A 12,454-nucleotide genomic window follows, 5' to 3' on the forward strand; every position below is an offset into this window, starting at 1 on the left:
TCTGCCTATCTGCTGAGCATTATGTGTGCATGGGATGGCACAGGGTTTATTTGCACGCATGTTCATAACCGTGCTTCAACTCACAGGGGTGGGGAAGTGGGACCCTGTATTTATTGTTAGTAGGTATTTTGTGAGCTGAGGGGGAAAAAAATGAGTGTTATTGGGATGGACCAGCATGTCTAACACTATACCAGATGATTCAAAACTGTGGGGAAGATTATGTGTGACGTATGCTCTGCAGGGCATCGTGCTTATTTGCTGCATCTTGGGTTGGGTTTTTTGTACAAAATTCTGAACCCTTTTCTCTTTTGAAATATTTAGGAGAGAGATGAAATTTTGTCCTACATCTGTGATGATGTTATATTGCAGGTATAGTGTAGGTATGAAGGAAAGAGGAGTGTGGCTTTTGAGGAGAGAAGAGTTTGTATGTTTTTAAGCATGCAGGCTCTCGAGTGTTTCTGGAGCCATTACATTTCAGAGACACATCTCTGTGCAGAAGCCACTCTGTAGCAGGACACCAGATATTCCTCCCCTGCCCAGTTTGGGATCAGCTCATGCAGTGTGCCTAGGATGCATGGAAGATCCCCATGGGAGACTTGAGTGATTGTAAATGATGACCTCTGTGCAGGCAGGGTGCATAGGATGAAATGTGGGGAAGGACTTCCTCCTCTTCCTCACCCTGCTGTGGGCAAACTCATATTGCTCTCTTTATCTTGGTCACGGTGAGACTGACAACCCAGCTCCAGTATTTGGTGTCTCCAACTCCCCAGCCTTGACTTGAAGAAACCTTTCCATTTTATGTGGCCCCATTCCTCTGTGCTGGAGCAGTCTTGAGAGCCCGAGGTGCTGCTTTAACATATGTATGTGTGTGTGTGTGTGTGTATGTGTATGTGTCTGAACAAGTGCTGGGACACTTTGCTTTTAGAGCAGAAATTTGAAACTAGCAAGTTTCTACTATATCCTGAGACCAGAAATGACCTCTGCCTTAACTTCATACCTTAAGCAAAGTTTCCCAAGTCAGGGCAGTGTTTAGAAAGTAGTAAAAATTGTAAAAAGCCAGAAAGTCAATTTTGTTAGACTGAGTTAATAGGCAAGGAGACGTGAGGGACTTGTCCCACTTCATAGCAATTTCTGTTGAGTGCCAGTAGTTTCGGGGGTTTGTTTTTTCATGAGATTAATATAGAAGGCCAGAAACTATTTCTGTTTGCAGGAGCATGCATAGTATGTCCTGAACATTTTCTATGGCTTTCTCTTCTCACTGAAAGCTGAAGCATGGAGCATATTTTCTGAGATGCTTCTCTGTTGCTCACTTGTACAGAAGAAAATAGTAGTAGGTGGGATACTGGAAAAGTTAATAGCACTTACTCAATGTGGAGGTGAGAAGATGGGTTTGTCTTAGCAGCATAGTGACTCATGATGCCAAAATGAATGTAATGATGTTTTTATTTTAGCTTAGATATCACGTACCTCTTGAGGCCTAAGCAAATGCAAGGAACCTTTGGTAGGATTACTGTCAGGGCTCCGAACTGTGCAGTGATCTGAGCTGCAGAAAGCTGTCTCGTTGCATGAGAACACAGAGCGCTCTTTCTGGGGCGTTTTGAAAGGAAGAGTGGTGCCGTTGTTGGCTGGGTGCTGCCCCGTGCCAGAATGTCACAGCGGATGGCGGCATGTGCTGTGTGTTCATCCTTGGTCTGCATCCAGCGAATCTGAAGAATAACTGGAATTTGAGAGTATTTCCTGGATTGGTAAAGTACTGTGGTCAGGTCCCTTTGGGGCATCGGCAGTGTGAGAGGCACTGCTTTACCCTGCAATGATTTCTTTCACTTACTCTCTTCTCCACACCCCAGCCGTCCTGAGATGAAATTCTGCAGGTGAGACTTCATAGCTCCTGATCAGTGGAGGGCTTTTTTCATCAAACTTCTCTTGGTGGACATTCAGAGTTATGAGATGATTTCACTTAAAGTTTCTGTTTATAGATCCCATCCCCAAGATACCTTAAGACTCACTGCTGAGTTGGCTAGACCTTTTTAGTGGGCATTTCTGTTAACACCCTTTTGTGACCTATAAGAACTGTGGTGGTGCAACTACATCCATTCATAAAATGGAGCTGAAATCTGTTTGATTTCATTTTCTGTGCCAAGCTGTTATGGCAGTTGATTGATAAACACTTCCAAAGGACCCATCTCAGGATATGAGCTTACAAAGTGAAGTTCTGCTCATCCTAGTATGAGTGAGAAACACGTTCTCCATTTTGGGCTTTAATTCCTCTGTCTCCTGCCTAGACTGCTTTATGACTCTCATCCACTTGCTAATGAGTGGTGAAGGCCTCTGAAAGGCACTGCAAGTCCTTCCTCCTTTTGTTTTGACGTGAGAACATGCTGTGATGACACGTGAATGTCTTGTCCACTGTTTTCGTACCAAGATGTCAAGTGCCTTGGGACATGGAAAAATGCATGTCCAGTCTTTTAAGGGAATTTACAGGTGGTGGTAGAGAAATATTGCCAAATAATGCATAGTACTCTCCAGCCAGATTTCTTTACCCCCTCCCCCCACCTTTGGTCAGAAAGTCGCTATGACGTCACGTGTGGCCCTAAGTACAGCTAACCCATCAATAAAGGAAACATGTGGCTATTGGAGATGATGGAAAAGCTTTTCTGGGGGGGATGTTTGCTCTTGGCTGGCTGAGCTACTGCATCAGAGAAGAGTGTGAGTAATTAGCAGATGGACCCTTGGGCTGTAGGCGCTTGATGCTGCTGCAGAGCAGGTTTTGGAGAGAAGCATGTGAGAACATCTGCCTGAGGGAGGACTATGTCTACTGTTAGACCTCAGCCACTGCTGTAGAGTTGCTGCAGAGATGCCATACCTCATCAATGCCAGGAGCTCTTTGGCTCTGGTAGAAATAAGTAGGTGAAATGCCTCTCCTGCCAGGTAGTGCAGATTTACAAAAACCACGGGGTTGACACTCTACGGGGAGGGAGCATGGCACTGCGTGGGCTGCTTGGCATGTGGCAGGGTAGAAGTGGATGGTTGAGAGTGAAGTGCTCGTGCTCAGCAGAGACTGATGAGTATTTTGAGCACTGCTGCTAAAGAAATCAAGGAGCGGAGATGGATCCTGATGAGGAAAATCTCCTGAAACCGAACAGAAGAGTCTGAACAAAGCAGACATTTCTCCTACAAGACTCCTTCTGCAGGCTGCATCTCAGGCTCTTTTTCTGAACAGTTTTATATCCACCTCACTTGCAAGCTGCCTGCCTGGGATCTCATTGGCATTCTGCTTTTCTGCTGTAGTCTCATGTTGTTAAGGAGCGTGATTTTTGTTCTTAGCTGTGCTGCATATAGAAGCTTACATAAATACCTTGGAAATCTTGGGAGAAGGAAGAACACCACCACCTCCACCCCACCCCCCCCTACATCCCTCTCCCCCGAAACACCAAACTCTTACTCTAAGAAGCATTTTTACGGTGCAATCTTATGTCTTCCTCTCAGAGAAAATTCTGTTCAATGTAGGAGAAAGGCAGGCATGCCTCTTTACCAAAAAAGACCCAAACTGATGCTTCCCTTGGTAAATAACTCTTCACTTTCTAATTCGAAGCTATTTTGTAAAGGCTGTACTTCTGAGGTTCAGCTCTCCTTTCTGTAACTTCGAAGTTGAACCAAGGAATATTTCCAGGGGTGGGGGAAGCTGGTCTGTTTCTCCTGGCAGCTCAATGGTTTAGTTTCTCATTGAAAACTGGTATGTTCAGCAGTTTGCCCCCAGTTGCAGGGGGAAAATTGAGCTGTGGGTACAGGACCCTTTGTATTGGGTTACTGTGAATGTATTTGAGTCTGAAATCCTCAATGACAGTGTCCATGCAAGTGCTGGGGGCAGCCAGGCAAGCTCACTTGTGGGGGTGGACCCCCGAGGGTGCAGTTCAGTGGAAACACTGCGTGGCTGCCATATTGCTCTGTGTGCCACATCGAAACAGGGGCTTTTTTCTCTTGTTTTTTTTTTCTTCCCTCGTAAAGTCTGAAACGCATCAAGTAATATAATTTAGGAAAGAACTACTTAATCGTTCGTGCTTTCTTTTCAGAAAGAGTGTAAATTTGTTAAATATGCTTGCAACTCTGGAGGGGAGGGGGGGGGAATAAAACTTCAAACAGCGCTGCTAAAAACAGCCTGGGCTGCTTTTGTTTGGACTTTGAAAACGCAGCAGCTTAATGCCTCCATTGTACGCAGGGGGAAATATGCTAATTCGAAGCACATTTCCCATCAGAAGCCCTTTCAGGCCTGTCATCGTTGAGATATGAAGGATGATAAAAGCGGGGAGAAGGGGGAGGCCCGTAGTATGGGAGCGCTGCTGCTGGTTATTGTGCACAGGGAGCGTGGCTGAATAGGGCTGACGAGCCCGGTCACCCGTGAAGCCCCAGGGCCGCGCAGGTTCCCATGGGCGCCGGCTGCCCCTGGCCCCACTGGGACCCCCCACCGCTGTCACCACAGGGGCAGGCTTTCTTCGGGCCCTCCCCATGTCAGCCATCCCACCGCCAGCCAGGACAGGAGCCATCAAGATTTGCAAGTGTCGGCCACCATCACACGGCCTGCAGGCCTATCACCCAGCATTTCTTTCCGAGTAACACGGGCAGCTACTTTCTGTGCACTGTAAGTGCAGTTTGAGCCAAAATAACTGATTTTTCCTGACAAGGCCTCCGTCACTTCCTCTCCAAGTTGATGGTGCCTGCAGGGCAGTGGTGCTTGCTGCCTTCGCGGACCTCAGCTCCCTTGGTAAAGAGGGGCCTTCAGCTTGGGAAACTGGTCCTGCTGCTGTTGGGGTGGGGTTTTTCTTGGCAGTTATGAAACAGAATCTGTGAAATGCTATTTAGTCTGTTACCCTTCATTTACATGGTTATGTTTTAGGGTGAAATAAATACATTCCTCAGTATTTGGTAGATATGAAAAATCTGTAAAAGCTACTCTTGAAATACCACATTTATATACATATATATATATATATATAAAACCTAGCATAAACCTAGGATTATTTTTTCTTTCTTTCTTGAAGTCATGAAAAGCTCTTTAAATTGCAGGTTTTGTCTCAGGAGCCTGACCCTGTTGGTCTGGAGCTGTGGAGGTGCTCAGTTTGCTGAGGAGGACTACATTTTCTGTTTTCTTTTTAACAGGTGCTAGTGTTATTTTATTGTAGAGAAATTGGGATGAAATGAGCTCGAGGTACTGGCAATGTTGCTATGATATTTGCTTGGAAACGGTTTGAAATGGCAATGAGAATGTAGTTGTAGTTATTTGTTTGGCTGTATAAACCTGCAGTGTACTAATGGCAAATTAAACTAAGAAAATGTGCATTTGATTGCATTTGCAATCTGGTGATGCTCTGTGTGCAATAGAAGTATGTGCTACGCTTGAACACACAATTAGTTTCAATATTTCTGAGGACCATAGCTGGAGTTAAGTGCTTAGAGATACTTTTAAGGTAGTGGTATATCTTCAGGTTCTTCCCTGTACTAAGAAATAAGAAACTTGTGAACAGGCAAATTGGACTGGTTGAGTTTGGCTGGGCGTGAGAAGCTGCTATCTTTTTCTGCAAGCTGTGGGCAAGTCCCCTAAACTGCAATGAGAGGAGCGCTATTCCATGTTGAGGATGATGCCTTCGGGCACCTCCAGGATGGGGAGCGCACGCTTGACAAAGTCCAGTTTTTTTGATACGGATACACATTTTCTCCTATGGACCAAAGAAAGAACCTCAGTCAGAGGCTTTGGCTTTTTTCCAATGTTTTCATTTAAAAAAAAATTTCATTATATTAATCACTTTCCCTGCTTCTTTAGCACCCTTCTTATGCTCTCCAAAAGGTGCAGAATGGTGGAGCAGATGATGATGCTCCAGGAATCGGTAGCGGTGATAGATATACAAGGTGTGTTTATAGCACTACTGAGAGCAAAAATGCCTGGTGCCATTTTGAATAACAAATGTGAGGGTCTCCAGAGCAAACACATGATGCCAATGCTTATGTTTGCACTTGGGGAAGCTCTGAGTGCAAGGGAGATGGTTACAGATGTGCTGAAACCCAGAGAGCAGAAATAAAATGGGATGGGAACGATACAAGGAACAGATGAAGAAAAGTAGATACTAAATGGGTTTCACTCTGACTCATGACAAAGTGCAGAAATGAAGCCTTTCAGCTGTTTAAAACAAGCAAATGCCATATTTGGAAAGAAACAGAGAAATGGGGGTGTAACTAGGCAGTGTCAGGGTGGGATCGCTCAAAAGAGAGTCCGGGTGGTTTTCGAGCAGGGGGAATGGAGGCCGCTTTAGAGGCTGGGATCTTGCTCCTGGAGATGCTGCTGCTTCTGCACTGGCTGCTGTTGGGACCTGGCCCCTTTCATGCTGAGCCCCCGAACCTGCTGGGCTGCAGAATGGCTGGCTTTTCCCTGCAAAATGACCGAGGGGCTCCAAGCTTGAGACACTTAAAAAACTAGGCAAGACAAAGTGTTGGAAAAGTATATTCTAGGCAATAATCCTGCCCTGGTGAAGGATTTTACTTCTCAGACTATCTGGAAATTCAGGCTGAAAGCTGCTACTTTGTCCTTAACTCACCCTATAGCGCTTTTGTCTCGGAGCTCACTTTGTATGCAGGATCACCCACTGCTGAGGTTCGGCAAAAATGGAGGTGTGACATGACCCAGACAGAGCTCCAACCGTGCTGGTTGTTGGCAGGTTAAGTCATTCCCTGTTTATAAGGTAGAGGGGTGGGTTGCACGCTTAACTTTTTATGGGTGTAAGTGAAAGACCTGTTAAACACTCTGGCGGCCCCTTGTTTGTTGTCCACCAGCGGCATTCTCAAAGGCATTGTAAAGCAGGGAAAGAGCTGCTACTTTATACATGACTGGGATCCCAATTGATGCAGCTGAAAGAGGGGATTGCAAAAGCTAGGCCGGTCGAAGTTGCCTGGCACATATTTAGTCGATGAGTTAATTGGACACCCTCAAAGTGGCACTTGTTAATGTCCTGCCGCTTTCCTAATGAGGATATCTGCTCTTGCAAAGAATACAATGATTAATTGGGAACCCTTCAGTTAGTGTCTTAACTGAGGATTTCATGACTAGTGTCTTGCCTGTGAGAAGAAACTATATTTCCAGTTCAACAAGCGGTCCAGGGCTTCGTGACGGAACCAGTCCAGGATCTTTCCCAAAGTATATTTTAATTACACTGGGACGGGAATTTTCATTATCAGGAGTACAGCTACATGTAGTAATGGTGACTTACAAGGTGCTGAAACTTTAAACCATGAATTTGAATTTCAGTACCTTGTACCAATCATTATTTTGAGGCTTTCTTTTATGTCAGCATTCTGACTGCTGAGTTACATGGGCTTTTCAGTATGTTGGTACGCAGCTCCCCAGTGATCCATGAGTGGGTCTTAGAGTGACCTGCTGCTTAGCCTAGGGCTGGTGGGGCCAGCCTTTCAACCCAGGATACTGAGGTGAGCAGATAATGGTGCCTATGAAACCGTGCTCTCGCTGCATGGCTTAGCTCTGCCACAGACTCCTGTCTGACACTGGGTCACTTGGTTCTCAGCTCTCACTTGATTTCTGTGGAATCTTGAGCTGGAGGAGACTGTAGCATCGAGTTGCTTGGTTGTGCATTCACTATAAAACTTAATACCTACTCAGTGACTCTTAATTTTACTCCTTGTTGTGGCTCTGATGATGCCGATAAGGTTTTCTGCTCAATAAAAATAAGTGTATAGTCATATGCATGTTTTCATCATGTACATACATACACACACATACATGTTTTCTGCATATGTACACTCATGCTTAGATCTGTACCTATGGTTCATGCATCCCTCGTGAAACTGAGGAGGAGTCTTCATCCCTGTCTCTCCCCATGCTCCTCCAGCGTGGGGACCTTTTTTATAATGAGTGTCCCTGGTTTCTTTTTGGGGAGCTGCAGGGTTTTGTACTTCTTTCTACTTCCCTGCTTTTTTTCCACGCTTTGTGAAAAGACTGGACTGAGGCCAAGACTGAAGAACAAAACGAGCACTGAATAGATGAGAGATTGTAGGTGGGATGCTGAAGTCTGTGCGAAGAGTGGGAGGGCAATTTTGAAAATCAGAACTGGATGGTAAGTTAGCAGAGGACTGTCTGATTAAATCTGACTTTGTGGAGCAGAAGAATAAGTTTGTGTCAAGGCTGAACTTAGTGAAGTTTAGATTTATTTATAGATAGAGAAAAAAAAAATCAACAGGTAGCCTCTCAATACCAGTCCTGCCTCACTTACATGTGCTTTGAGACTAAGCAGTTGTATTAACAGGAGTGTATTATAATGATACCTTTGCTGCCTTCTGAATCTCTGGCAGAAATAGCTCTTCTGCAAGTACAAGAGGCACCTCCTCAGTGCTAGCAAGCGCAACATAAATACCTAGGATGCTATTTCAATAAGTCTGAGTATTTAGGAACTCTTGTTAGCCTTCTGAGGTGGCAGTAGGGTTTGGCAGTAGTACTGGAGAAAAGGGTTCATACCAAGAGCCAGGTCGGTTGGATTGTCTTCAAGGTGTATAATTAAGGGAACAGACAAGAGACCTGAGCGTATCATTTTCCTGCTGCACTGCAGCATTCCTGCTGCTGCCAAATGCGCGACCAAGTCAGAGGGATGGAGATGTGTGACAGCTGAGAGGCTCCTTTCTGCTGTGAAGGTGACAGAGAGAGGTGGTTACGTGTGCCAAAATCAAGAACCTTACCCTTAAAATGGTGGAGAAGTGTTTGAAGCGCTGTTGAAGGGCTTCATAGATTAGTCATGTGTGTGAGGATGTTGCCACTGCTGAACAGAAAATGTATGTAAGATTGGGTAACTCAAAGCCTCATTTTTCTGGATAATTTTAAATTTAAAGCATTTGAAACTTGTAGTGCATTATAGGAAACGATATATCTTGCTGTAAAGTTGTTGAGCTGGAGAAGAAGCCGAAGACTGCCATCAGGGCTGGTGCTCTGCTCACTGCTTGCTGAATGAAAGCTGCTTCTGGGGCAGATGTTAGGATGTCCTTACTTTGGTTTCCTATATTTCTGTGCTCTTTCAGCTGTAGTATAAATGGGCTCCAGTTTATCAGTGTATTTCTTTGTGACTTGCCAAGAGTGTGGTGCAACTCCAGGCAGCCTCACAGGACAAGTGCAGGAGGTGATATTGCTTCCAGCTCAGTTTCAAACACATCTTATTTTGTTTTAATTTTTGTTGCTTTTCCTCAGAAGTCTTTGGTGTGGTTGAGATTCTTGTGTTCTGTCTGGACTCTGAATTATTTTGCCCAGGTCTGTTCTTTAAGTAACCCTCACAGTTATTACACACAGGAAAAAACGCCAAAACCTTATTAAAGCAGATAGTTAGGATAAAGAAATAATAGCTGGGATTTTTCATTGCTTTCATTCCTGCTTTTCATAAGCAGGAGTGGCCCTCCCGGCTGCTTAAGAATATCATCAACTTTTGCTTTCATTTTGACTTTGATTGTAGCTTTTCAGGCTTTTTTTTTCTTTGGTAGCTTTCACATCTCTGCCATTTGAGTCTTCTTTGAGACGAGGACTTGATGAGACTTAGCTACTGGAAAAGCCCTACAGAACCACCTACTCGCTCCTTAAGGAATTCCCCCCTCCCCAGTTTCTGTTCCAAATAGAGGTTAGCCACCCATGTGTGTTCTGGATTTAAGCTCTTTATTGCCTTTGATTCTTGCCGATGGCTGTGACTGCAGTGAACTAAACCAGTGGTCCAGCTGAAAGCTAGCAGGCCAGCCAGAGAAGGGTATGAAACCCAACAACTCAACAGCATCTTCATTCATTAGTTTGGCCTTTGCTTCCCCAGTAATTTGGTATGTCTGAAGAACAGGCCCCCATTTTTTTAATTGTTTATTTTTAAAAAGTACTTGCCAGGTATCTGACTGCTGCACATCTTAAAGCTCGTCATGCCTTGATTTTTATCCATGTGGAAAATGTGCCTGCTTTTGTGTAAGCATTGGGATTGGGTTTTGTACCCAGGTCTTGGGCAACTGCTCCAAAGCAGTGAGAGACACGCTTGAGCAGCTGCATTTATATGTGTTCTTTCTCTTGAATATTTTTGCAAATTTCCTATTAAAAAAAAAAAAAAAAGTATTCTGCAAGTTGTCTTTAAAATGAGTTATTCGGAGCACATGTCAGTCTTGATTGAGGGACAGTCTCTGTGTTTTAACTTCTGAGTGTGGGATCTCATAGGCTAATCTCAAATTGCTCTTGAAGTATGTGAGAACTCTTTATTACAGCTCTGTGAAGCCTTTGTAGAAGTGGCAAGTGTGTATTCATCTCCTGAAAGCTTGTGAAGAATTTGCTGTAGCTTATGATAGAGCTCCTCAGCCTTCAGGAATGTAAACTAAATTCAGTGACATTAAAGATAGATGTTCAGAAGCAATTGGCACATGAACTGAATTGGGTTTTTAATACCTTATTTTTTTTTAACTCGTGCAATTGTGCTATTTTAATTGTCTGAAAAAATACTATTTTTTTAAGCCTAGATAGAATAAAACATTATTTTTTTTAACTATTCTGCAGTGAATTTGACTTGATCTGCAGTGCCTTCATATACTTTGATGCTGAGGTTTGGCTGTAGCTCAAAGCTGTGCTTTAGCAGCAGAAACTTACTGCTCAGCCCCTCTCCTCATTGCCATTTTTATTTTGGTCTGCAAATAAAGTGCCGTACCCAACTCCTGAAATGTAACTAGCTGCCTTTCCTGGTTCCTGGTTATCTGAGTCAGCCTAGTGTGTACAGCAAGCTTTTGCTGAGTATCAGTCTCTAAAGAATTTGTTGGCATTTCTGCCTTTGTGGCTTTGTCTTGTGTCATAGGCGTAGACTTGGTGCCTCCCAGTCTTGTGAAAAGGATGTATCTGATTCAGGGAGGGAGCGTTGAATGAGGCAACTTGCTGGCTGAGGTGAATGCACCAAGCACAAGATCAGCACCCATGTCAGCACTGGAGGAAATAGTGTGTGCTGTGTTTATCTAGGAGATTAAGAAATTACTTAAGATGTTAAGTGCTTAAAACCCATCATGTATTACAGCAATCTGGAAAGTAGTAAGAAGGGAGGGGGAGAACTTTATACTCATGCATCATTTGAAGCTTTTAGAGGATGATTTAGTAGGTAGAGTTAATGCTTTTGGAGTCTTCAGTTCAAGCTCTCATGAAGCTGATTCTGGTATCTGTGCTTGGACTTCTTCATTGCTTATTTGAGGAAGAGGATATCCTGGGAGAAAGTAAGGGAAGAAATCTCTCAGCCTGATAGTTTTGTCTTGATAAAACATCTGCTCTCAAGTTCTGAGCTTGCCTAGCAAAATCTACTTGCCAGCAGGAAAGTGTGCAGCTGTTTGAAGGAGTAGGTCTCACTGACATAGAATGGAGGGCTTCCTTAGGGGCTTTCCTCTGGGGACAGGCTGTAACCAAAAGTCCTATCAATGTATTTTCTGTTTAAAGAAAGGAAATTCCAGATGCTGTTTGTATTTTGTGTGTATTTATATTGGTAAGTGCATTAATATTATACCACTTGAATTAATTTTCAACCAGGCCTTTTGTAATTTAGAAGAGAGGTTTCAACCTTTTAAACTTTTAGATTTGCCAAAGTAAGCAAAGATCATTGAGAGATGGGGATCTAGACTATGACAGCAGTGAGCAGAAGTTCTGCCTGAGCAATAAGAAGTTCCAAGAAGGGAATTTTGATGTGTGAGACCATTTTGCCGAATGACTAAAATTTGAGTGATTTCCAGCAAGTAGGGTATGTTTGCTGTGGATTTTCAGTCTTAGTTGCTGTTAAATGGGGAGGAAAAACCCCACTTTCTATAATTGTTACCACACATGTAAAGTTGTCTTTCCTTTCTTGACAGTGGGATTTGAGCAGCTTCTAGTTATTGTTAAAAGAACATGGCAAACGCATCACCCCTGGTTTGTCCTTTCAACTCTTTCCTTGGGGGAGTGCTTTTGTAGCCCACGGCCTTGCTGGGCAGGGATTTCAGTGTGTGCATGGGCTGCTGTGTGGGCACTGGAGGAGGTTGGAGAGAAAAACACTGTGCCTGGGTTGAAGTCTCTGCTGGGGCTGCTGGTGCAGTTACCTTCAGGAACCCAACCCATTGTCTCACGTTGGTCCCTGAGGATACTTCACCTCTACAGATTAACTTCATCCTGCTTATCAAAAGGGTTGCTGCGGTGGGAATGTCAACTGGAGACTTGGACTCTTTATTAGGAAGTGTGGTGATGGGACATGGGGTAATGGCTTTAAACTAAAAGGGAGTAAATTTAGATTAGATATCTAAATTATCTTATTAGATTGTCTTTACTGCGAGGGTGGTGATGCACTGGAACAGAAGCTGTGGATGCCCCCTCTCTGACAGTGTCCAAGGCCAGGTTGCATGTGGCTTTGGGCAGCCTGGTCTAGTGGAGGGTGTACCTGCCCATGGCAGAGGG

The sequence above is a fragment of the Gallinula chloropus genome (genome assembly GCF_964237585.1).
Source record: "Gallinula chloropus genome assembly, chromosome: 1".
NCBI classification, from domain to species: Eukaryota; Metazoa; Chordata; class Aves; order Gruiformes; family Rallidae; genus Gallinula; species Gallinula chloropus.